Below are 27,674 nucleotides of genomic sequence, written 5' to 3' on the forward strand. Positions count from 1 at the left end.
AGCCGTTTTAGGGGGGCGTGGCAGAGTCTTAACTTTGATAAAGAATCTCTCTTTGGTTTTGAGACTTTAGTCTTTGCAACTTCAGGGATCTTATCTATGCACAATCAGCTTGTAACACTCCAAAGAAAAAGGAAAACTTGAAATCGCATCATATGACCCCTTTAATAATGAAAGCTGCAAAAAAGTCGTCAAGCTTTAATTACAAATAATAGAGACTGCTGCCGTTCACAATACAACAAGTGATGCTATTAGCACCTATATAATTTAGCTAAATCACCTGACTTCATTTTGCTAGACTGCTGCTTTGTTCTTATTTCACTGAAATTAAAGACAATCAACTCACATACTTTAAGTCTTTCACAGACCATCAGTTGTCCACGGATCACAGTTTGAGAACCACTGACTGCACTAACCAAACAAACACCAATAATCACCATACTGTATAACTGATCCATTGAAAACATCCTTTCCCAAAAGAGCTATCCAAAAACCATTCACCCGTGTGTAATAGGCCTCATTTTGTGATGACGCTGATAAATAAACTGATAAAGAGGATGTTTGTGTGCTGCTATGTATCACATGGCACTGCTGTGACTCTCTATGTCATGACCACACAAGTTCATGCCCCTCAGGACAGAGTCATTTCAGAGGCACAGATTAGATCCTGATGGCAGATATCACATGGGGCTGTCAAACCTGTTCATAGTAGGAAATCTTGGCTTTAGAGGAAGACAGACAAAAACAGAATCATTAACATTCACATAACTTCAATTAGTGGCTAATTACCGTATTGTCCCGAATATAAGACGATATTTTTTTCTTGGAAATACATCTGAAAAAACGCGGTCGTCTTATATTCAGGGTCTAGACTTTGACATGTCAATAATACACCCACAACACTAGGTGGCGCCAAATACGCATAAAACGAGTGTGCCATGAAATACGTAATGTAATGTGTGTTGTAAAGATCGCGAGTAAAAACAAAAGAAAAAAACCTTACAGCTGCATGAGTCGTGACGGTCACGTTAGCCTGATGGCACCAAACTCCCTTTGTGATTCTAAAACGTACCACAGTGGTTTTTAAAAAGCCTTTTTCCAAAAGGTACATCTGGAAAAATGGGGGGCCGTCTTATAATCAGGGTCGTCTTATATTCGGGCCAATACGGTAGTTACAGTCACAATGTAAACCCTCCAATAATTTACAATACAATTTATTTCTAAAGTTATAACAGGATTCTAAAGAAAATAATAGTTGTCCTATCATTTTCCGTTTGTACTTTATCAAGTACCGAGAGAATCATTAACAGAACAATTAAGGAACAGCAAACGTCAAGTGGAATCAGAAATGGAACCTGAATCAGTAAATTTCTTACAAAATCCTATTACCAACTCCAAGTCTCAGTTATCTGATATCAGCATGACCTGATTTGGCCTTGACCAGGACTTGTGGGTATGAAGATTTGTGACTAGTCATCGAACAATATTGAATTGAAACAATCAAAGCTTGCAGGGATGAAGGAAGGGACGACTGTTTCCTGGAAGTGTATTGCGCAGTCAGGAAAAAGAAACCGTGTTTGTGTGTGTGTGTGAGAGAGAGAGATAGACAATGATGTATTACCCCATGAGCCAAAAGACTTTCTCACAAGTTTTGTATGACCACCCCTTTGCGCACACACACACACACACTTAAAAACATCTGCTGTCCACTCAGCCAAACTATCTGAGGTTTCCAGGGAGACAAACACAAACAGTGGAGATGTACGTTGCGGCCCCACCTCATGCCCTAAGAGAGCAATTAACCTGGGTAAGTCCCTTCCTCCCCTTCCTTCAAACTTCACATATGGTTCTCTTTACCATCTTTAAGGGACTCATATATAGAAAACATCTCAAACACACGATAACATCAACCATGTGTAGAAAAGCTTTAAGAAGTAATGGAGCAAACATGCAATTATATGGAATGATCTTCCGTCTTAAGTTTTCGGGTGAGACCTGATGTCAAGCACTTCGCCAGATTAAGATGTTATCAGCCACCTGCTACGAACAACCAGCTAGAGGTGAAGATTTTTATAGGCGTCCCAGAGGCGTGAACAAATACATGCTAGGTCATGAACTTGAACTTTGACCCTTTCAGCCACTAGATGAAAGAGTAATTTGTAGAACGAATGGTTACTGAGGGGAGTTACGAGCTTTCTTTCCTCTGGGTCTCTTTGTGTTTTCACACTGCACACACAAACACACTGACTGAATGAAGGAATCACGCAGAACTTTCTCCTACGCGGTCGTCATGTCCTGCTCAGGAATTCCCCCCTAACCGAAGGGGGAAAAATGTTTTATTCAGGGGTCTCATCTAAATGGCAAGAGAGCCTTCTGAAAGAATTGTTAACCACTTTGATCTCAGTTCTTTCTGGGCTTGTTTTGAATAGTCAAGCTACAACCAAGTGTAAGAAAAGTGATGAGGACGATGAAGATCTCGATGAAGATGTTTATTGCAGCATATCAGTGACAAAGTACATGAAGTACCTTGGGTTCAACGGAGTCAGAATGAACCCCGAACATCCTAAGCTCAAACATTTTATACTCTATTATGTTCATCTTCCCGCTTCATCTTCCCGCATGTAAATGAAGTTTCGTCTTAAATGTAAATTGCGGATAACAATGAAAGTGATAGCCTTCTGTTCCCACGTCTTTGGTAGTCTTTCAGGTGGAAACAACCAAATGTTAAGGTGCAATTATATTCAAGTACCCTTTTGGTCAGCAGATGGTTCTTGATGGCCTACTGCCGCTCCCACGCTATAGGTGACGATTGACGAAGTAACGTTCAGGAGATACTATTTACATAATATTGAAAGAATTATCTCTATGATAATTAAGCTCTTTGTAGAGAAAGGAGAATAGTTTAATTGGAGTGGAAGTTTGGTCGAGGCAGACTATAATTTCTTACACAAGTTTAGATGCAGGAGATCAGGAAAGGTTGTAGGTGCAACAGCGGTTTCTGGCCTATTAATGTAAACTTGTATCTCTTGGGTTGGGTTGAAGACTGATTGTTCTAGTAAGACAAAAAAAATGAAGGGGGCTTTCAATCAAAGCCCAGATCCTTCGATTGACCCTTCACAAAGACCCGCCCCCCTTCGTTACTGTTGCTACGACCGGCCGACGAGCCATGGCACTCTCACGCCACACATCATGTTCTCACGCAGTGAAAAATACATCACGGAGCAAAGAGGACATTGACAACATGCCGACAGACCAGACAGACCAAGTTACTTTAAGGTATGGAACAAAGTCTCAACTTTCAAATGCTGTCAATGTGTTGTGACAGATCGCTGTAGTGCCTCATTTCAAGCAGCACATGAACCGATCATCTCTTCCTCTTTACTAGTTAGGCTATAGCACGAAATAAACTTGAATGAACATCAGAAGGTATCTTGTTTCAACCGTGGAAAAACATCAATACACACCATGTTTCAAGTTCAAGTTCACCGACGTTAATCTACTTTCCTGTCTGGTTTGTTTGTTGGACAAATTGACAGATTCGGCATTATGATTGGTCAGATCGCTTGTCAATTCAAACTCCCCTCGAAGGGTCAATTAGCTAGGGCAGGAAATTCCAACGCTATAGGCAAGAGGTGTAACTCACAAAGTCTGAGAAGAGTGAGGACTGGAGAATATGGCTGCAAGCTACACGAAAAGCAAATAAATTCATGGGTGAACACTGGGAAAAAGCAAACTGAGAAGACTGTCAACTAAACCAAACAGTGGTTCTCAATATTCAAGGTCTGAACTTGGGGAAATTTTTCATCCATTGTTATTAAGGACGTAGCACTATCTGATCACTTCTACTGTGGTTGAATATTGGCTCTGATGATAATGTATTAATTATCAATGAGCTTTTAACTACACTGAAAGCTGCAAAGCTCTGTTTCAATCTGGCATGTTTGTAAAAGAAGGAAGTTCAGCTGGAGGAAGTAAATCAAGTCCCCACCAAGGTGGTTATTTCTCCATTTCTTTGAGAGAACTGTGGATGTCCCACCGTTTATCAATGCTAAACACCCATCAGCAGGGGTTTGGAAAATTCCGGAGCCCCTATGAAGTGAGCAGAAGGTCAGCTCCAAGCTGAACCAGCAGTAAAGGCCAAGAAAGAGACCCATAGACGTCTGCTCACCCAGCAGTGGGAGCCATCACTTCCCCTGTCAAATCCATTTATGCAGCACCACCTCCTGCCGAAACACCATTCAGCTAGTACCACTGTTCATGATTAGCTCTTCCCAAACAGATATAAATTTGTGGGAGTTGCTTTGTCCATTCAAGGGAAAACAGGACCTGTCATTGGATTTGCTGCAAAACATTGGAAGGAGAACAGCACAACTATTGCTTGTGCAATTGACCATTAATGTCTGAGTGGTGATGGGTCTCCGCAGTTGGGAGAAGGCAGATCAAGAGAACTAAAGAAACAGAAAGCAAGGAGCCAAACTTCCTGACAGACAAGGGGATCCTGCAGGGTTGCAGGCATCCAGCCAGAGTCCGCACTGTCTACTGGGACGACACTCAAAGAAACAGAAGCATGAGTAAATATGTGACTCAGAACCAACAGTAAATGCTTAACTCACAAGAAGTCTTTTGGTTTTGAATTCCAGTCCAGAATTCCTTGCCCCTCAGGCCGCCTCAATTGCCATCAAGTTCAATTGCCATCAAGTTCAGCAACATTCAAGTCTAAACACTATTATATCCAACATAAAACAAACTTGAGTCATCCCATTTCCAACAAACAGTACTTGTCATCAGGGGGTGAACAACCTGGAATATTGTCCAGGATAAGTGGAGTCTTTTAAGGTCCCCTATGAAATAGCCTGCTCATTGGGACTGCAGACGAGCAGGCCTACTTCTAAAAACTTAATCCCGGACACTGTAAATTTCACCAGCGACCCTGCCCACAAGTATGGAAAATTTGTTCCTCAGGAAGAGCCTTGACAATGGACCACCAATGTACACGGCTGTCACTGTAGCGAATCAGCTCATGGGGAAATATGAATAATTAATCATAACTAGTTATAATTAATTATAAATATTTAGATCTGCTGTAGATATTTACTTGACCTCTCAGGGTCAACTGTCTGTCAATTCTAAGAACGTTAATTTCCTGGTTAAGGGAAATAACTTGTCAGGGTTATTGAGGCGGTCTGAGGAGCACATCAGTGCTTTTTCAATAGATTAGTTTGCTCTCAGTCATACGAGTCATATCCCTCCTAGTGTGTTGATTTAAGACTAAAGGTCACTCCTTCCAGCTGTTTCCTTTCACACACCATGGAGTGAAGGAGTAATGAATGAGTGTAGACCATTCGGGGAGGATGGTACTGACTGCTCAAGGGATCTTTCCCTGCAGCTAACTGTAAACATGTACACGTGATGCAACACAGGCAAGTCATTTGTAGTAACAAAGTTTTAAAGAACACAGTAAGGATGTGACCTAAAAAATGTAAGGAAAGTGATTTAGAACTGCATCATAGTCTGTAAAATCCCTTGATACCTTACACCCGTGATAGTGCTGAGGTGATCCAGACAGGTTGTAAAATGTTTCCTCTCTAAAAAAGTTGCCCATCACAAATCACCCACCTTGACCATGCCAACTCAAGCATGAAGATATCTTCTCATAAAATGGTGCTAGGTGTGGATCCCACATGCCTCAAAGGCCAAGAGACTGAAATATAATCCTGTGCTAGGAAAATGTTTTTTTTTAAATCTACGCTTAGCCAAATCACCCAGCTCTCCTCAACAGGCCATTGCAGGCTGGGTTTGAGTCACAGACAACACGTCACAAAATGTGAGCTTCAATGTGCACAAAGGACTTTCATGAAGTGAGAGAGGAACAATGAAATAGAGAGTATGAGAGAGAGAGATCATGCTTACTGCAGATGTTGCTATGCATTTCTCCGAAGAAATAATTGATAGTTTAGACTGGACATACTCCACACTCAGCATGTATAGACAAAGAACATATAACAGGCCTCTATTATTTTTATATAATTGCAGATTATATAATTTATACATTTTTACTATATTTCTGAATCATTTTACCTTCAGACACATTCAAGGATTCAAGGGTTTTATCAGATTTATATAACATTTGAGGACAATTTTGTCTCCACAGTACACAGTGCTTCCACACACAAGTATCAATACCTCATTTTTGAATGTTATTTCATTTCCCACCTTTTTTCACCTTTCTCACACTTTATAACTGTATAAACTGGCTACTGGCCTACCTGGTCGGATGAATGTTTTTGCCACAAAGAAATCCTGATATCAAGAGACAGAATATGAGACACGAGGAGTGTGAGCACAGCAGGATTTTTAAAGGTGAGGCAGCGTGTGTCTGAATTTACTGGTCACTGGTAAACCAATAAAATCCTTCCAGACTGTCTCACTTCTCAGCAGTGACCAATGGGGAGAATATCACTTTCATACACCCTCTATGATCTCAGTTTCTCTTTTATTTCTCTCTCCCTTTCTCTGTTTAAGGAATCATCTCTCTCTTTCTCTCTCTCTCTCTCAGTCCTGAGCAGTGTATGGATTGTGTGAGCTCAAAACTGGTAGATGACTCTTATATTTCCTTTTTTTTTCCTTTTTGTCCCTGAAATGGATTTACAACATACACAAGGAGATATTAAACACTACACTGTGTCCATTATGGTAGAAAAAGGTTTGGTGAGGGTCAGTGGAAAGATCTTTTAAGGACAGCCTGCATACTGTAATTTTCCCCAAGAACAACCTGCTGACACCAATATTGTCAGACAGTTACAGACTCAAGAGTAAATGCAAGTCGTGGCCTAATGGTTAGAGAGTCGGACTCGTAACCCAAAGGTTGCGGGGTTCGAGTCTCGTACCGGCAGGGATTGTAGGTGGGGGGAGTGAATGTACAGCGCTCTCTCCCACCTTCAATACCACGACTGAGGTGCCCTTGAGCAAGGCACCGAACCCCCAACTGCTCCCCGGGCACCGCAGCAAAAATGGCTGCCCACTGCTCCGGGTGTGTGTTCATGGTGGAGTGTGTTCACTGCTGTGTGTGTGCACTTTGGATGGGTTAAATGCAGAGCACTAATTCCAAGTATGGGTCACCATACTTGGCCACATGTCACGTCACTCACAAAATTTGTAGTTGTTCATAAGTATAAAACAAGATTTACTGATTTTATACTTGCTAGATGAGTTGCTGTTAAAATCCCTCTCTTTTTTTCCCCTGTTTCTCTTGGTACAGAATGAATAGTGGACCGGGACGTCCCTGCATAGTCTTGTTATCCTCTGTTTTCTTTGCCCTTGCTCTCTCCATCTCTTCCTATTCCTCACTGCTGCCATCCCTCCACCTATCCAACCAGTACTAATGCCACTCTTCTTCCACCTCACTGACTCCCAGCACTTGTTTGTCTTTGCTCTTTGTTCGGCGGAGTGGAGAGGGCGGAGGGGTTCAGGCCCCCTCAGAGAGCCTCTCTCTGTCTCCAATGACAGACAGTGCAATACTCTCCCTGCCCCACCCACATATGGAAAAATAAACAAGTGTCCATATGTAGCCACAGAATGTTAATAGCTTCCATAACTCTGCTCTCCACCTGCCAAACTGCAAGCAAGTCCATAATACCGATCCTGACGTATTGTATTATACACCATAAATCTGTAGAGTCAACGACTACTAAGAATCTTCTTTCAGAGAGTCCTGAAGCAAACGGAAGTAGACTTCTTTGCAATCAGTTTGAGTGGCAGCTCAACCAATAGACTGTCCGAAAAGAGATTGAAACTTTAAGTGTCATAATTTTTGCAATTCTATTAGATGCCATTAGTGGCACAGACATGGCATACTTCACCCTTAAACTTCCAGTTTTAGATGCCACAAAGATCTGAATACTTTCTAGATGTTTATAGCCTAGAAGTCTTACAGAGAGATCAGGACTACTTGGTCGTCTGAGGCCTGGAGCCCAACCAAGCCACACTACTGTTGTGTTTATTTCATAAACAGGGCTGTTTGCTCACAGAATGTTCATCAGATGGCTCCTGCAATGAGGTCTGGCCTCAAAACAGTCTCCATGAGCTCCTTCACTGGGGGTCTCACAGACATTGGGTGGTCCAGAAGACACAATATTGAGTTTTAAAGTGGTGTTCCCTTTCTTTCATGACTTCAGCATATAAGAGCTCTTCATGAGCCTAAGGGCGCATGACATTGGAATTTTGAATGGCTGCTTCTAGGGTTTGCATGACTACTCCGTTTTACCACTTACCTGGTTGTCCAAAATGCTGTGTAAAATTGCCATTTTTCATAACCGATTAGTCGATATATAGGAAGCCCAATATACATTAAGTCAACTTATGACCCGTATGAGCTGCAATTCTTATGGATATTTTGACATTGCCTTCAACAGGAGAATTAACAAATAAAAAGCCTACTTAACTACAACTTTTTTTACACAAACCAAGTCTAAATCCAATGCAGAACGACACAAACCCACTTAAATGTGCATACCTTGATGCAGAATGATGCACTTTAAATGCAGCCAGAGAGCTAATATTCACTTTATGGCTGGGAAATATCTAGTTCAAGGCATCCAACAGTTTGTTTAGCCTTTTTTCTTACTTATTAACAGTTTAAGGCAGTCATCAGTTTGACTACAGTGCTCTGAGAGACACCCTGGAGTGACTAACACCATAAACAACAAACTTCAGAAAAATACCATCCTTTAAATCTCTCTATAGCACTTTACAAAAGAACCTGTAGATTTTGCATAATAACATGAATTTGATGTACACCGGGACACAGTTTGTGGAAAGCAGTAGAACCTGCCACAAATCTAGTCTGTACACAACCTTCTTCACGTAGCAACCTTGGAGCACAATGACATAGTATGTTTTTGTCTGGACATTTAGAAATGGTGCTTTGATGACAATAGATTCTGTCCATCTCTCCTGATCTTGTTTTCTCTGATGCTCCACAGAGGAACACCCAAGCTCACGCTGGGTAAATGTTTAGTTTTCCAAAAACTCTGTGCTGTTTTCCCTTCTCGCCTGTTCCATCTGCAGAGGAAATGACAATGCTCTAAAAAAACAAAAGCCAGTGCAATTCATAACCTCCACATCTCTCTGTCGCTCTACAGCTGGTATATCTTGAGTATGGGGTGCTTCCTCAACTGAGAAAGGGTTCCTGACCCTGAAATCCAATGCGTAATAATATAATTAAATAAAATATTGAGTAACAAATGCTCACATGGGGTAGTCAGACGCTTGTTTCAGGAATCCTTTCAGGCTTTTTGAAGAAAGACTAAGACTATGACTACGACTAAAAGCAGGATTATGGTTTGAGTGAATGAAAGCCTGGATACAAAAAGATGAAGATTAGGAGAGTGACTCAATGTAATGCGTGTGTTAACAGGATCTGAGTAGATCAGCAATTTGTCTTCAGTCACACAAGTCAGTATGTGTGTGTGTGTGATATTAATGTACAGACACAACAATTAATAAATCAATCATTATTTTCATGTCACAGCCAATTACCGATAAATGGCCAATATTTAAATTCTATACATTTTTGTCTAAATAAATCAATAAAACATTAAAAACTAAAACCAGTTAAAGTTGCAATGTAACAAAAGTAACAACACATCTTTTCTTCTGTAATGTGATGTACATCAGAGTAAAATCCATTGGTTGTTGACTGGATGGGGGAAGAGCTGAATGAGAGCTTGCAGTTGATTGTAAGAAAGGAGCGGACTTTATGCAGGCTAAGTGATTAGAGAAGTCCAACACACGTCACTGGAAGACTGAGTTATGGCATTTTGATTAAGAATTACGAGCTCAAAATTGAAAAAGAAAAATTAAACCTATGCATGAATGAATCATTCACAATAAGATTAACAAGATGCATTTAGAAAACGGTGAATTTCCATTTCATGCCAACTTTAAATGCAACAAGTGAATTATAATTCACATTAAAAATGAATATTCATTTTTAGATATGTAAAATATTACATTTAACAGTGTCATAAATGAGTGTTTGAGATTAACTTTAGATGAGTGTCAGATGATGACAAAAATAACCTATTCATAAAAAAAGAAGAAATGAGCATAAATATCCAATATCAACCGATGCCAAAAAAATAAAATATATCCCTAATATGGACTGATATGATACACTATTCATAGTTTTTAAAATCCAATTAAAATTGTCCTGCTTTGAAAGTGTATGATGTTTCTGAAAGACACAGAAAGATAATGAGGAGGTGGGTTTGACGGGATACAGGATAGGGAATATTGCTTTACGTGTTCTGGCCTTGTGGTTTCTGGATAACAATGGATATTCCATTTCCCTCCCTGAAGACTCCAGCCGGCTACAGAGGCCCAAAGCTCAACTTAAAAACTTTGTCATGACTTCATCCCTACGCTCTCCCACCCTCTTTTCTCGCCCCTCTTAGTCCTGACTTACCCACCCACAATTCTCTCCCTATGTCCCCCTGTGGCGATGGTTCACATGCTGTATGTGTGGCCTCATGGCCTGACATTTCCTGTCCCTTTCTTCTGTCAACGCTGCCACAGGTCCGGCTGCTTGGTCATGAAAAACATTACATGTATTTTGAAGCCACAAATGGTCCACAAAGTTACCTGATTTCAGGGTTTTCAATGTTGCAATAAGAGACTTGAGTGTTTTATTTATGTATTTGTAGTACATAACGAATTTTAAAGAAGCCTGATTTATTATTTGTCATTATTTACTTAGACAAACCTGCCTGAGTTTCTTCTGTGGAACACAAAAGAACATTGTCTGAGTGTCTTTTTGTCCATACAGTGATAGTCAATGGGGTCCAAAAACTAAATGTTGCTTTGGACCCCACTGTCTTCATTGCAATGACAAAAACTGTGAAAACATTCTTCAAAATATCTTCTTTTGAGTTCATTCTGAAACTATGAGTAGATCTATTTGTGTCTCAGCGCAAATTCACAATCTCCTATGAAGATCAGTGAAGCAGACCAGATGTGGCGCTTTCTGTAAAGAATTGTTCCCTGGATCTGCCACGATATCACTGTCAGCACCGAATCAGACCTGGCATTCTGTGTCAGATAAAAAAATGAGACTTTGAGGGGTTGAACGAAGGAATGCGAGTGGCGTGATAGTGGGACGGGTTGAGAGGGAGTTGGATCAGATCCCCATGCACACCAAAATTGTCAGTCGCTCTGTCTTTTTCCAGGTGTGTTACTGACATCTTGGATTAAATACAATATTGGAAACGCAGGACAATCTGGACAACATATGGATACTGGGATATAAGGATACATGTATCTATATGCATACCAATATGTTACCGATATATCGGTTATCAGCCAATAACGGAATTTTTAAAAAAAATTTGTTGATATTGGCTATTGTTGGATATTTATTGTTCATGCTCATTTTCCATATTTTTGCCATCATTTAACACTTACTTTAAAACTCATTTTATAACACTATTTTTTGCAAAATGTCTGCATATTTTAAAATGAATACCTTTATTCATACTGTACATTAGAATGTTTTGATGCTTAAAATCACCTGTAGAATTTACAATAACTTTTTAAAATTTAATTTAAATTAATTTAAAACGTTTTTATAATTGTATTGCTAATTTTTTTAGACAAAAGACTATAGAATTTAATTATCGGCATATTTATCGGTTAGCGGACATAATCTGACAATCATTATCGGCTTATTGTATGAGCCAGAATAATTTTATTAAGAACAAAAACAAATATATAGGAATATTGCATTACATAAACCTCTAGACATGCCTAAGAGAACTGTATATTGCTACAAGGGAACAGTGATTAACTCCTGCATCACCATAGTCCTCCAAATGAGCTCCAAGTGAAACCAGACACGCATACGTGTATCCTCATGGGTCAATCCCTCTTGCTGCCAAATCAGGCTCTGCCACCCTAAATCAAGCAGAATTTGGCTTGATGACACACAATTAAACTTCAGCGTGTTCATAAACCCTTTCTGTGCAAAAACTCATGTTTTTCTTTGATTGTTGTAAGCATGTCACATCTACATCACTGCAGAAGAATGCTGTAAGTCCCGGCCCGTGAGCCCAGGCCCAGCCCAAATCCATTTGGTTTAGTTTATCATGGAGCCTGACTCCACATTACTCAATCTGTCTCACACAAACACCATTAGTCTACACACTCTGGGGGCTACTGGCCGCCAAGACACACTCACACATGCAGTCGCATAGCCACACAGCCACATATCCATATGTTACATGCACACCTGCAAATACAGAGGGAGAGGGAGGTTTCCTGTTGTTTAACTTTAAAGTAAAGTTAGACTGATTAAATGGCTAAAGGACAGTGGAAACTGAATGAAGGGAATGTTACATAACAGTATTTACACTCAATGCATCATGCACACCTCTTACCATCAGTCACATGACATCTCAGGTTAGGATCTGTCCAGAATCAGTAAGTATTTGATCACACTAGTGATTTAGTACATCACAGTTATGAACCATGATTTGATACTCACTATTTGCTGGCAGATGGTATTGGGGAAGGGACTTGTGTGATAATGATCTACAATCCCAAGGAACAACCTAAAATGACTTCTATATATATATATATTGCAATAAATATCTTGAAGCAAAAATAAGGCAATATTTATGACAATGAAAGTAGTGTTGAAAATCTATTATTTTTCTGTATAATGAAGTTGTCTATATTTAGTAGATTGTGTTTAACACACAAAACACTCAAAGGTATTGAAATTCTACATTCTACATAAAAAAAAGAAAAACTGTGCTAGTATCGGTATCGGCCGATACTCAGAATTTTTTGGTATCTGTTCTGAAAAATGGTATCGGTGCATCTCTATTTTAAATCTCTTGGGATGTTCATCACAAATTTTAGTAATGGGGAAAGTTGCACTTTCTCTAGTTTATTGATTCATTAATGACATTTGTGCACATATCTGAGTAGCTCAGAGGATTCTGGGATGTGTGGGCGGAGCTTGTGAAGTTGAGTGATAGCATCTTTTCACAATGCAAACAGGATTGAAGATGATTTTCGTTTAGCCCGAGGACTCAGGAGCAGGCTCTTCTGCTTTCCCAATGCTTCACACGGCTATCGTTCATGATTATACATCCTCACAAGGGTTCACACGCTTACATATGTTTTCATTTTTTTCAGCTCAAACTTTGGACAGCACAAATTTTTCATTCACTGTGACAAACAAATATGTGTGAACACTGCAATTTTGTGGTTTTGTTTTCTCCAAATAATCAAGTCTCAAGTAACTCAACATGTTCCTACTTCAACACCAACTAAACTTAAAAACACTTTACATAAATGATGACACTACCAGTGTGAATCTAGAAACACTACATGACAACAGAAAAAAGAAAGGTCCTTTTCAATTTTTAACAATGTTTACCGTGTTATTTGTTAAATCTGCTGCAAGCAACTTCTTTTTGTATACCTGCAGACAAAAAAAGCCCTTGTAAGGATGGATTTTACCAAGACTGAATTCAAGATTCCTATCCTGTAATAAACAATAAAATTCACTAATCTGAGGAGAGGATCTAACCACTGGATAGATATCACAGAAATAGAAATAGGTATCTGTGATAGCCCTAATATCTGTAAAAGCAAAAATATGCCTGTATGTCACCTGAGTTTGGGGCAAGACCATGGCAAAAGAAATCCTATTTTACCATATTTGATTCAATAAAAAGACCATGTAACCATGGAAATAAACATCTTTCTATTGAATTGTCCTTGCAGGTTGCATGCAAAAACAAACCAACCATGTCATTTATAAACTAATGACTCCAATGAACCGGTTCTTTTTACAGACTCAAATACATACAGCACAAGCAGTGTAGTCTGAATCCCTAAACAAATGACTCTTATGAACCAGTTCTTTTTAGTGATTCAAAAACATACCGCACAACCAGTGTAGTCCGATCCCAAAACGAATGACTCTTATGAGTTGGTCCTTTTAATTAATAGTTCAAAAGTACTTGTTTGAATCAGTCTGAAACAGTGTCTTGTATAATTTACTTATTCTTATTTACTTATTATAATTTACATATTCTTTCATATGTAAGTAAAATGGATATTATAACTGAAATATACTAATTAACCAAAATCGAATCAAAATGAATTTGGAATCAGAATCAAATCAGGAAATCTGTATCAAAACCCAACTTTACAATTCAGGATTAAAACTGATTCTTCCTCATGAGGTTTATACAGAGGGCAGCAGCAATCATGTGGACTGGTGTGGTTTTCACAGCATTTCATCTATGAACGGGAAGCATGCATCTGGAAATGCAGAGCATAATGGGCCAAAGGGCCTGCAAGCAACCTGCTTTTATGCCCACTTAAGATCACGTCGGTAAACGGAAACATATGAAAGACAAACACACATGCTGACTGCTGTACTCAAATCCTCGCATGCTGCCCTTCAGGCAAAGAGTGTTTGGAGAAGTGAGATGACACGGCAGGGCCTTGTTTCAGCATCAGTTTACATCAAACACACTTCTGCACCTTTTCGCTAACCAATGCACACACAAAAAAAGTCAGCCCTTAGGCAAAATGTCTCCTTTTGCCATTAAACTGAAGCACATTGTCGACACCCTGACCTCTGACCTGCACAAAGATCTATCTGTCAAGGTTTTTCCATGCGGACTGCTAAGGAAAAGACTGCTTTGCTGAAGCAAGTTCATCTGACTTTGATTCAGAGTTGGATTCGGGCCCAGGGTTGTTGCCTTGTCCGCTAATGATTTATTTATTTGCCCGACTGCAAGATGACAGCTCTGAGAATTTAGTTTGAATTCAACAATAATATATGAACAACTCACCTCCACAGCCGAGGTCCAGGAGCTCACGTGTATGCTCATTCTGAAGGGATAGTTCGCCAAAAAAATGAAATTTTTGACTCTCTAAAGGGACATTGTGATAGGAAAAAATGTTTTTGCGTTCTCATAATACTTTTGTTACCCCGACAAACTTTGGAGATGGAAATAAGATGAGGTGGGAAGAAAAATATATGTTATAGGGTAGGCTTGTGCCGACAGTTGGAGATATTGCCTGTGGCTGATGCCTTTGATGATAGCAAGACGATTATTATTATTATTATCAGGCTAGTAATAGTATTTAATTAATATTAGGGCTTATTTGTTCCATCATATTTCTTTTTCAATCAGAAGCATTGAAAAATTTCAAATGAAAATTGAAAGAGTTTTGCTTGTTACCTGACTGAATTCTGCTCTCTTGCGAATTCTCCCATCATAAACAACAAAGTGCAGATGTATGTGAGATGCAAGTATAAGAGATTTATTCATCATACAGTGTAGACGGCTTCACTGATTATAACGGGAGTGTTTTTTTTAAAGTGCATAAACTCGCACTTTACTGAAGTCAGTGATGATGTTCTTTGATAATGTTAATGTTCTTTGCTCATTTTCTGTAGCTGCTGTTTAAATAACTGAGGAAGTGTAAGCATTATAATTAGTAACTTACAATGTTTTTATTAAATTATCATGTTAAATACAAATTCAGTCATATTAAAAATATGTGATATATTTACTTAATAGATTACACTAAAATTAGGCTGCTTTTAGCCTTACCCTGGAGTTGGTTCACTCTCCGCTATGAAACTAAGTAAGTAAATAAATAAATTAGCATGATAATATCATGTATCGGCGATCTCATAGGCTGACGACATGACTATGGAGCATATTGCCTGACACTATTATGTGGTTTTATGAATGGCAGAACACAATATGGTTGCAAACTTGTGAGAAAACGCATAATATTTGCAAGCAAATACAAAGTTTCTCCAGGGAACGCAAACATTTTGGGAGAATACAAAAGTTTTGCAAGTGAATGCAAATTTCATTGAGGAACCCAAATGTTTTGAAAGAAAGCAAAAGTTTTGCAAGAAAAAGCAAATTTCTCTCGGGAATTCAAACGTTTTGTGACTAAAAGTACATTTCTCTGGGAATGCACAAGTTTTGCGAACAAATGCAAATTTCTCTATGGAATCTGAACGTTTTGCAAGCAAATACAAATTGCTCTGGGAAACACAAAAGTTTTGCAAACAAATGCAAATTTCTCTGGGGAATGCAAAAGTTTAGCGAAAATGCAAAAGGTTTGAGAGCAAATGCAAATTTCTCCAGGGAATGCAAAAGTTTTGTGAACTAATACAAATTAACAGAAGTTTTGCAAGTCAATGCAAAAGCACAGAAATAAAATTTTTCCTCTAATCTCTTTTCTTTTTTTTTTTTTTTTTCAATCACCATTTTACTTTAGGGGGCTCCATAGGTTTGGAACAGTATGAGGGTGAGAAAATGACGACAGAAATTTTCATTTTTGCGTGAAGTATCCCTTTAATTCTTCAAGAAATGAGTGCAAAAATGCAGACTTATCAGGACAGTGGTACTTGGCAAGGCGACTGCATTGCAGCTCTGGTCCAAATTAAATGCAAAGGAATGCACCTCAAAAATGCAGAGGAGATAATGGCACACTAACCTCAGCAGAGAAGAAAAATCACAAGAGATAAAAATTCACCTGCTTGACTTCCAGAACTTCCTGTTCTCAGAGTCTGGTCTCTCCTCACACTTCTCAAACTCAATGTGCAAATTTCCAGCGTTCCAACATGGGCTCTCCAGTGTCCACAGGAGAAGCTATCACACTACTCTACTTATCTTCATGGTTAGGAGTGGCCGATAGAGAGAGGCAGAAACAGAAAGAGAGAAAGAGACACACACACTCATAAGGGAGGGGGTCTCTGATTAAAATTCTCCCAGCACATTGTAGAAGGCCATCGTAGCAATGAAGCCCAGCCGGCTGGCTTTTGTTCAAGTTTAAGACTTAAGTCTTTTCTTCACTCTGATTCTGCCTCTTTTTGGTCTTCTGGCAGTGTTTTCTGGAACTGAAGGGAGGCAAAACAATGCCCAGCATCAGACCGCAACAAAGCCGAAGCAGCTTTCAAAAGGTCTTACAAGCTAGCGCGGCCTTCAAAGCTGAAAGACTGCCAAGAGTTGCCTTTGTAGATCCACAATCAGAAATGGAGAGCTAGCATGGACAGAGATAAACCTGATTCTGTATCAAATCTAAAAATGCGAGAAATCTAAAGTCTGCATTTTGAATTATCCAACTGTGGACCACCCATAATAATATTACTGTATCTATACTGATAGGCCGATATATTGGCCATGACAATTCATCTAATATTTGGATAATTTAAAAAAACAAACATTTTTTTTAACTTCCAGGCAGGACCACGCCGCTGCCCATGAGGTTACCAGCTCTGACATATTTGGCTATTTTGAATGCATAATTGGCCGATAATTATGTTAAGGCAGAAAACCGATATATAGACAATATTAAAATTCTATACTATTTTGTTCAAATAAATTACTATATATAAAACACCAGGAATTAAAATGAATGTTTTTTTAATAAGTAATGTCATCACAAAATTATAATGTTCAGGATGGAAAATGGATATTAATGTTGGGATTTGCTAAAGATTACATTTAACTTTGTTATTAAATTATTAGTGTTTGTTATTTTAAGTGAGCATTAGATGATGGTAAAAGTCATTTAAATGTATCAGTAGGTGAAATGGGCATGAACAGTTAAAAATCCAATAAAGATTGAAACCGATAAATAAAGAAAGATTTCGGCCAATAACCGATATGGCGTTGCTATATTGTGCATACCTGGTTTCATACTCTACATATGGCCTTTTAATGTATTTTGACTAAATGTTGTGTAAAAATAAGCTTTAATTACATCTCATTTGTGGTATAATCAGAAATCTCAATTTAGTAAATGTTGATTGGTGTTTGGGGAAAAAAAGTGGGGGGACGAGGGATGAAGAGAGAATGAGAGCTGTGGTTCAAAAAACCCACTCGTGCATTCTCCATAAATTCACCTCCATTAAATTCAAACTCAACACGTCTCTCTCATGGGTCTCACATGCTAGAGTTGGTTAATGCCTCACATGTGAGAGCTGACACCAAAAGCAATACAAACTTCCGACTCCAGTGTCAGTGGTGATTGTAAAGAAGCTCTTGACACTTAGTGCTAGGCTAGTTTCTCCAACGTTTTTGAAAGAATTTTCAAAATGTTTCCAGAACAAAAAGTGGGGCTCCCAATTGGTCGTATCATTTTAATGTGTTTTTAGTATTGTCGAATGATTGTCCCAGGGTCCATTTGTTAACTAAAGAGGCACAAAGGTTCTCAGTGAGAGTGACACTGAATTAGCATCTGAATAACTTGGCCTACAGAGCCTTTACTTACTATTCTGCTGAGTAAGTCATCGGTAAAAGTGTGTTTAGTTTGTCTCAAAGGTTCCCGTTGGAGTCTCCAAAGCAAGTGTTGTAAAAGTAAACAAAATTGTAAAGAATGGGCCAGCCTTATCAGAATCAGAATCAGAATCAGAAGAGCTTTATTACCAAGTATGTTTACACACACAAGGAATTTGACTTGACGACAGGAGCTTCCAGTGTAGAAGAATACATGCAAAGCATCCACGTAGAGCTCGTTCCTACCCATCCTGCGGTTCCTGATGTCTTTTTAATTGCTGAGTGAACTGCCGAGCTCTTCTAGGGAGTGCTGGCCAAAGGAGACAGTGAAGAATAACAGTTATGTGAAGATAAAGTATGACTGTGTACTATTTACCACAGAAAACCCAAATGAAAGCCCTCAGCTGGACCTCTGCAAGTGTGGGTCTCTCGGGGGATGTTAAAAATCAATATGCAACCAATTATTAATGTAGGAGGGAAAGCCTCCTGCATTCCAAAAGCTGTCAAGAAGCTGGAAGCTGCAAGCCACATTCTGCTAATGTATAGTTGAGAGTTACACAACAGAAATTTTGTTATTTCTGAGGAAGCAATGCTTTGGAATAATAATCACCAACGGCAAGTTCCAGAATCTTCTGAAACCAAGCAAACTGCAATGTCCGGCACAGGTGCCCTCAGGCACAACAACCTAAACATTGAAAACACACCTCACACCTGCCTATACTGACTAGATTCATATAGATATTGGACATCGGAAATGCACACTTCCCATGACATGTAATGAATATGAATGCATATGAAGGTTGGTTCTTTTGATGTGGGCAGAGAACAAAATCTAAATGTGGCCTCCAGAGGCCCTTGGAAGCCAAAGTCATATATATATATACTGTATGTATATATACAGTGGGTACGGAAAGTATTCAGACCCCCTTAAATTTTTCACTCTTTGTTATATTGCAGCCATTTGCTAAAATCATTTAAGTTAATTTTTTTTCCTCATTAATGTACACACAGCACCCCATATTTATTGAAAAACACAGAATTGTTGACATCTTTGCAGATTTATTAAAAAAGAAAAACTGAAAAATGCTCAGTATTTAGTAGAAGCTTTTATTTTTTTTTTAATTTTTTTTTTTTGACCAAAAACCTTAGATATTAGATGGTGGATTCTTGATTTGGGGCAGAGTACAGAATCCAAATGTGGGGCCCCTGCCATATCATTTCACCGGTATACCACAGATAGGGCTGTGCAAAAAATCGAATGCGATTTTAATGCGCATCTCGTCAGTAAAGCCGCTTCTGGTGATTAGTAGTAAATCTCCAGCACGTACTTTCAGATGGTGCGGCATTTACTACACAGAGCCATAGTTCACTGACAAGCTACACAAAGAGACTACTAATCACCAGAAGCGGCTTTACTGACGAGATTAGCATTAAAATCGCATTCGATTTTTTGCCCAGCCCTAACCACAGACATATGGCGGTAGGCTCTTTTGATTTGAAGCAGGGTACAGAATCTAAATGTACAGCATCAGAGGCCCTTGGGGGACCCTACCATTTTTTGCACCAGAATACCACTGACATCTTAAGGTCGTCTCTTTTGATTTGGGGCAGAGTACAGAATTCAAATCTGGGGCCCCAGTGGCAATGCACCAGAATATTATAGTTAGAATATTATATAGAAATCACAATGCTCAAGACGGCTACTGTAGAAATAGAAGTGTCACCTTTCAGTTAAAAAAACAACAACAATCATTTATACTTCAAGATTACTACTAATCACTACTTCTTCAGGATTACTTGAAAGAAGGTTGGAGAAGGATGGAGCTAAACTCTGAAGGACTGGGGCCCTACAGGAGCTGAGTTTGACACTCCTGCCTTGTATTTGTATTTGGTATTTGGCCACTAGGCTTGCACCCACTTTAAAATATGCATCTCCAAAACATTACAGATTTGCAGTTGCAAATCCACTCAATTCCCTTCCTCAAAAGAGTTTGGCACTGTTTTACAAAGGTCAACATCCAGATGTGTGTATGAAAAAAAAGTCAGGAATAAGCAGCTCAGCAGAATTTAAATAACACTATAGGGGAAAGTATATAAAATCTGTTTACTTGAGTAATGGCCAGACTTAAAATCTTCTCCATGGGGACGAATAATAAATGAAAAACATTCACACACACAGCCATGCTGCAACCAAATTTAGGAGTTAGCTAATAGCATGTTGCATATCAATTGAAATATCTAATAGTCAACAGTTAAACAACTGATAAAAAGTGTCCAGTATGTGAACTCTTAATTTATTGAGTTTGTTTCAAAATTTACAGTCAATCTGTGGCCTACGGCTACATCTTGCCTTCTTTCTAAATGCCCTTATTAATTATAAAATATAGTGTTTTCTGACTGTCCAGCTTGGTAATGAGCTGTGAATGCCATATGAATAGCAATCAGGCACCAAACATGCATGACCTATAGTGTACATTTCAATATGTACAGTGAGAAATCACAGACTGGCTGCCATCCAACTAATGCACACTTTATGTTCCTATCTAAATTGCATAGAGAACAGACACTGTTAATTAAACTCAAGGGAAGTTACATTTAACCCAGCCAGAGACAAATAATTACGGCGATGTTAGTGGACTTCAAATTGAAACATGGTGTGTACTGACGTTTTTCTGTGGTTGAACCAATATACCTTCTGATGTTCATTCATGTTTATTTTGTGCTATAACTAGTAAAGAGAAAGAGATGATCGGTTCACGTGCCGCTTGAACTGAGGCACTACAGCGATCTGTCAAGACACATTAAAGAGCCAAAAAAACGGTATTTGTTTGAATTTCTTTAAAAAAAAGAACAAATTTGAAAGCTGAGACTTTGTTTAACCTGCTCTGTCTTGTCTGTCAGTGTGTTGTCAGTGTGCACTGCTCCACAATATATTTTTCACTGCGTGAGAAAATGATTTGTGACGTGAGAGCACCATGGCTTGTCGGACGAAGCAACAGTAACTAAGGGGGGTGGGTCTTTGCAAAGGGTCAGTTAATACTACCGAGTGGTGTACTACATACTCAAGTATTCTAGCAATGACCAGGGTCTTTAGGGGTCTTGCAAAATACCACATGAAACAAAAAGACTGGATTTGGGCACTATTCAACTGCACTGACATTAATTAAACATTAAGAATTTGCAGCTGTACTTCACAACACAGACAGAAAAATGCTGTTCATCACCAAACTTCATATTAAGTATGTTCAGGATTCAAACCACATGAAATGGTTTACAGGCATCTACACAAGCAGGCTTTTAAAATGTATGATTGTGATGCCGCCTATGCTTAATTTCCCTAGAAACAGTTACAAGACCTCTATTATTGGCAGGAAAAGTTCGAGTCTTTGAAATAGAATCATATTTACAAGCCTTTTCCTGTTTCTGTGCCAGATTTTGGGTTGATGTTAGATAAACAGTATTTTTGGACCAGGCCAATAAGTCTGAATCACTGAGGGTGATGAAAGGGGCTGGAACCCCTCAATAGTCATTTACGTTTCCTGTGCCAAGACACGGATGAAGACAGAAAAAACACTGAGATCTGAGGTGATTAATCTCAGATTAATCTATTACAGTGAGAGTAATTTACCACGGTTTTATATCAAAGAGCTTCAGGGGTCTTGGCAGGTTGGGAGCAGGTTGCTTTGACCTTCCTCTGGCAACCCCAAACAATCAAGAAAGTGTCTGAGAGAGAGAAAGAACCAATAAAACAGTCCTTTGAGCATCCTTTGCTTTGAGCATGCCCTGAGTTGCCCAGCCACGGAAGCCAAATGCATTACTGCACACTAGTTCAACCCAGCACGATGTGTCTGTTGATGGGGACACACAACGTATCAGATCAGGCCGGGAGGGGACAGCGTGAGAAGGACCCAAATGTAACTGAGAAAAACAAAAAAAGAATACAGTAGCTCATTTAAACTGCTAAAGGCAAAAGTTCATCTGCAGGACTGGAGGAGATCTCAAAATGTTGCTAGATTGTGGCCCAGATGATGGCGCTAAACTGGACCTGTCAAATGTCCCAAATCCTGCAATAAAATGGATTTAAAAAAAATATTTTATGTATTTGACTTATTGACTAAAATCATTTGAGATTACTAGAAAATGAATCAATTCGAAATCATTTAAACTTGATTAAAAAAAATTATATAAAATTTTTGCTCTGTAAAAAAAAAAAAAAAAAAACACAAATTAAAGAAAGAGCAAATAAAAACAATTGCAGTATGATGAATCACTCCACAAGGTACCACTGAAATTACACCAACTGATCACAAAATTACATATTTGTCTTAAAATGTCAGTCAATGTTTTGACGTCATGTCATGCAGGTAATGTTCTCGTGATCGATCACTGCTATTGTTTCAGAGTACTCGGACAAACACAATCTTGCTGGTATTTCCGCAAATCAGTTCCAGTAAGTGCGCAACAACCTTTGGTTCACTGCCACGAGGGCCCTTTGAAGTGGTCTTCGATAAACACAGCCACAGACGCAAACATACATGCAATTACATGCAACGGTGCAGTGCAGTATCATGATCCATCACGTTTAGCTCAGCTGCTGCCAGTGAGGAAAACACCCAACTGGATAATCACACACATACACACACACACAATAATCCCACCCTCAGTCCTGAGTGTCTGTGTTTTAACTGTGTTTTCAGCATTCTACAGCAGTGAAGTCACTTGACAGACTGTACTGAGTGGGAGTGAGTCCTTTTATGCAGCCAGGCTCTTATTACATTACAAGACCACAGAGCAGGGAAATCAACAGCTTTACAATCTCATCAGTCCATGTAAGACAAATGCTAGACTGTATAGCCGTCTACATATAGGCAATTGGCATCTTTACGCCCAAAGTATACTTCAGTTTTTATGCGTACTCTAGCGTATGTGTACAGTGCGTTTGACGCATATTTCATCATGAGCACAACACATGCATACTTTTGCACTAATCCCTGATAGCACACGTACATCGCGGAGACGTCTATTTGACGTCTGCATTTACATCTGCAAGAAGTATTTTTTTAGTGTTTTACCTTAACAAAAATCTTTCAAGATCATCCTTATCTGTGTACATATAAGTCCAAATCCAAAATTCTGACTACAAAGGATTTACTCAACTTAAAAAAATTATAAAAATAAAAATGTGCAGATACTGTGTTTAGCAGCATGGTAAAATACTCAAACCCTGTGTCTGTTTCAACTCCCAAACTCTTGCACAAATGACATCATAACGGAGGTGGGGAGTGATATCAGTGCTCTGAAGGGTTTCGTGTATGCGTATGCAGTGAAAAAGAGCAAAAGAGACAGAAAAGCAGAGAGGAGAGGGGTTGGGGAGGAAAGTGTAGGCTTTAGGAGCCATTTGGGACATTTGCAGTCCAGCCAGAGAATGAGGCATGGCCTGCGTCTCTGATGTGTTCAGTTAAATGGGGTTTGCAGACAGAAATCAGTGTTTGTTTGTCTTTTCAAGACGATAAAAGAACCCTGTGAAATGTTGGACTGCTGTCGAGACATTATTCACCTTTCATTAACATATCAAAAACACAAGCAATTGTGCCAGAGGCAGAGAAAGAAAGAGGTTTGGACTCTACAAACGATTGCGCACATGCGTCATTGCTTTAGACTCTGAGAAAAACAGTAAACTAATCATCCAAAAGCAGCTCACTAGAGTCCCGTAGTGCTTTTTTCGGATCAAAACCCACATCGCTCACGCTGAACTATGATTTATGGGATTACGATAACAATGCAGCCCAAATCCACTTTACCAGTAACCCTGATTACAGCTGTCACATTAAGTGGGTTTAGCCAAAAATCACATACAGCAAGTAAAGCGAGACTAAGACCCTCAGCGACAGATTATTACGCCAACATCTAACCACGTTCCTGATGCGAAGTGTGGAAATGATCACAGATGACTTCACAAGCGTAAACAGACCACAGGCCATCATGAAACAAAAAGAGAATTGATAATGAGTTGTATGCAATGACTTCGGACTATCCAGAACAAAAAAAAACTAAATAGAGAAACAATGGAAAAATCGTACATATCTTGATTTAGGATGGAGGTAGGCTATATAATCTAAAATACTGAAATTGTACTTTGCTACATCCGTAACTTTGGTATGTTTTGTATGGGGGCCCAAAAAGTGACTCGATTGAAAAGAAAAGAAAAGATAAGAAAAGAGTGATTACTGATAAATTTTTTTAATGTCCATTTAAAAAAAAAAATAATGATTTATTTGTGTATACGTAGATTGTATTATTTCTACTTTAGTGAAATTAATATTGTATTTTCAGTTTGCTTATGTTTTTATTAATTATTTCTGATTATCAAATTGAAAATTTGAACTACTTATCCACATATTGTTTTTTGATTTCTTATATTGATATATCAATTTTTCTAATGATGATTGAGGGTAACATTTTGCACCCTACAGTTTTTGTGTGAATATTTATTTTATATATTCATAGCTGGCCAGTAAGAAAAGTATTAAATCATTCATCAGAAATTATTGGTGGTGGTTAAAAACAATTTGCAATTATGGAAAATCATTGAATTAAAAAAAAAACCACCATAACTATCCTACAGTTTGTTGATGAGAGGTGTGCCATTACTTTACTAAGTGTTCAAACTTACGATTTTTGTCTGGTAGACGATAAAACAGCCATAAAAAATATCTCCTCCATACATCATTTATGCACTAAACATGTACATCACGAATAAACTTTTCATACTTTGTAGTAAGAATGGGGCTACTTTGAATACAGCGGCTCGCACACACACCATGTTTCCCAGCATTCCCTGCCTGTGTCCTCAAGCGCCCCTGACTTGCAACATCATTGTAACAAGAGTTCAAGAATCAGAATGACTGATCAAGCAGACAAGAACCTCCTCTGTGTCTTTCCCAAAGCACAACAAACCCCAAAACAGCACTTCAAATTAAGTTATTGACTCTTAACCAGAGACTCAAAAACAAAAACCAGCTCGCCTTCACCTCAAGTCAACTGTCTACATTTATATTTTATGCCACCAAAGCCCAACAAACCTAACTAGTAAATCTACAGGGCTTCAGTTGTGTATCCCACACATCAGAAATCACTCAGGAAGTGTAATCCAAGCATTTAAAACGTCGTTTTTGAGGGCTCTCCCAATAGTCCCGTAAAGCACGCTAATGCTGAGGGACGCACCGTCATCACTCACTCTCAGTGGCCGAAGGAACGGGAAGAACTGCAGCAATGTTAAATTAATCACAAGAGCTCAGAAAGACTGCGACAGAGAGGGGAGGCTGTAAACTGCCGGTTTTGGATTTGTGGTCATTACAGCCGTCAGCATTTCCCGCTCCAGGACTGTAAAACGTCTCACCAGGTCGTCGTGACTACATCCATTTCATTTACTCAGAAAAATGCCCAAACGCCACTTGACCAGCCATCCACACAAGAACAAATTTTCACAGAAATGACATGAGTTGTAAAGACAAATACATTACTTGTTTTAGGAATAAACACTAAAACTGAAAGTGCCGTTACTAGTGGTCGACTGATATAACGTGATACCCTGATATCCGAATGAATACATGTTTACCAACAACAACAAAAAAAGTATTTATTGTCAAGGCTGACAGTAGACTTTTTTTTTTTTAAATGAAACACAAAGTAACCACTCTTAATTGGCCAAACGGTCAACTATGTCCAAATATTGTACGATACGTCATCCTTACAAGTAGCTTGTCGCACAACTCTTCAACAATAAGTCGCAGAATGAAGCAAACTAAATTTGACAAGTTTGCATGAATACTGAATTTTGGGACTGTAGCTACATTTTGATATGAACATAATAACGCAGACAACACAACAACAAAAGGTGTGCTTAATGTGGACACGGCCTTCGCAATATTTCTACAAAAACTAAAATTTTTTGCAAGATTTCGCAACATTCAGAACACATTTAATATAACAAGAAACAAGATTTATAATTGATTTATTATTGATTTTATATCAATTTTGATTAAGGTTGCAAAGGGGCAGAACATTTACAGAAACTTTAGAAAGTTTCCTAAAATTCTTGAAAGTTTCTGGAAATTGTTCACCCTTTTGCGACTCTAATATTGACAGACCAATATATTAGCCAATACCTTTTGAGATTAATGGCATGTCTCTTCGGCCAATTTTCTAATGTTAAAATGGACAAAAATATTGAACTGTGACCTCTTTTGTATCGGTTTCCAAAATCTATTGACAAATTTGTTAATGGATAAATTTATATTGTCATATTTTTGACTAAATATTGCTTTTATATAGAAAAAAAATATTTTTTATTTATTTCTAAACCACCTTGTTCTCTAGATTCTGGTAGCGGCACTGGCCATAGTAAAACGCATATCAGTTGACCATTACTTTTTACATAGTAACATTTTCTGGATATCTACAGTGGGTACGGAAAGTATTCAGACCCCCTTAAATTTTTCACTCTTTGTTATATTGCAGCCATTTGCTAAAATCATTTAAGTTAATTTTTTTTCCTCATTAATGTACACACAGCACCCCATATTGACAGAATATTCAATAAACTTATGGAAATTCATATGCATATCACCTAATTTACATACATGGAATTAAAATAATCATTTTAGCATGTTCACTTTTAGCCTCTGAAACATTCAGATCCAAAAGCATCTCCAGACTCAACCGTACATCATACCCTGAGGGCACGTCTCGCTTCACGCCGAATGAAAAGGTGTTACGAGTCAAGGTTCAACTGAAGGACTCGCTGTGGGAATGAGCTTTATATAGACTTACCTGCTGGGAGCCCGAGACCGCACCGCCTGTCAGTGCTCACGCTGCTGGATCACCTGAAATAAACAAACATAAACACACAACCATCATCCAAAGTGATAAACGCTGCCAAACAGCCGGAAGTAAGAAAGGAAACATCAGCTACCAGTAGCTTTCGCTCAGAAGGCAGAGGATTATCAAAGCTCTCTGAATAACTAAGTGCACTTCCTCACCGATCTGATGTACTTTGTTATCTCTTCAAACACTTGGAATGCACACGAAAGCCAAAAGATTAAAAATATAGACAGTCAACCCCCTCAAAAATCTAAAACAAAATTCTAACTCCTGCAGATAAACCTTTAGGATTCATGCTAAACATGCTTAGTGCAGCTCTTCTGCATGCCACATCTCATCATGTCAACACAGTTTCATTACCTGAGAACAATAACCGCATTCTAGAACCAAGTTCACATTTCTTGTAGTTTTTTTTAATGTACATTTTGCAAGGTAATGGCTTAACGTACTACCTTAGCACACTGC

General features: G+C 38.7%; 1 protein-coding gene across 2 annotated transcripts in view; it reads right to left on the reverse strand.

Annotated features, from left to right (window-relative positions):
• Positions 1-27,209, reverse strand: part of LOC107720361 (gamma-adducin-like) — a 67,358-nt gene extending 40,149 nt beyond the window's left edge. Inside the window, exon 1 of one of the 2 annotated variants that reach the window (XM_016528042.1) lies at positions 27,159-27,209. The gene's annotated coding sequence lies outside the window, so the exon portion shown is untranslated. Of the gene's footprint in view, positions 1-16,581; positions 16,606-27,158 lie in introns of those variants that run through there. The other variant, XM_016528043.1, reaches the window with a different exon arrangement.
• Positions 27,210-27,674: the final 465 nt, after the last annotated feature.

This window comes from Sinocyclocheilus rhinocerous, unplaced genomic scaffold (assembly GCF_001515625.1).
Source record: "Sinocyclocheilus rhinocerous isolate Xijiao unplaced genomic scaffold, SAMN03320098_v1.1 scaffold1292, whole genome shotgun sequence".
NCBI classification, from domain to species: Eukaryota; Metazoa; Chordata; class Actinopteri; order Cypriniformes; family Cyprinidae; genus Sinocyclocheilus; species Sinocyclocheilus rhinocerous.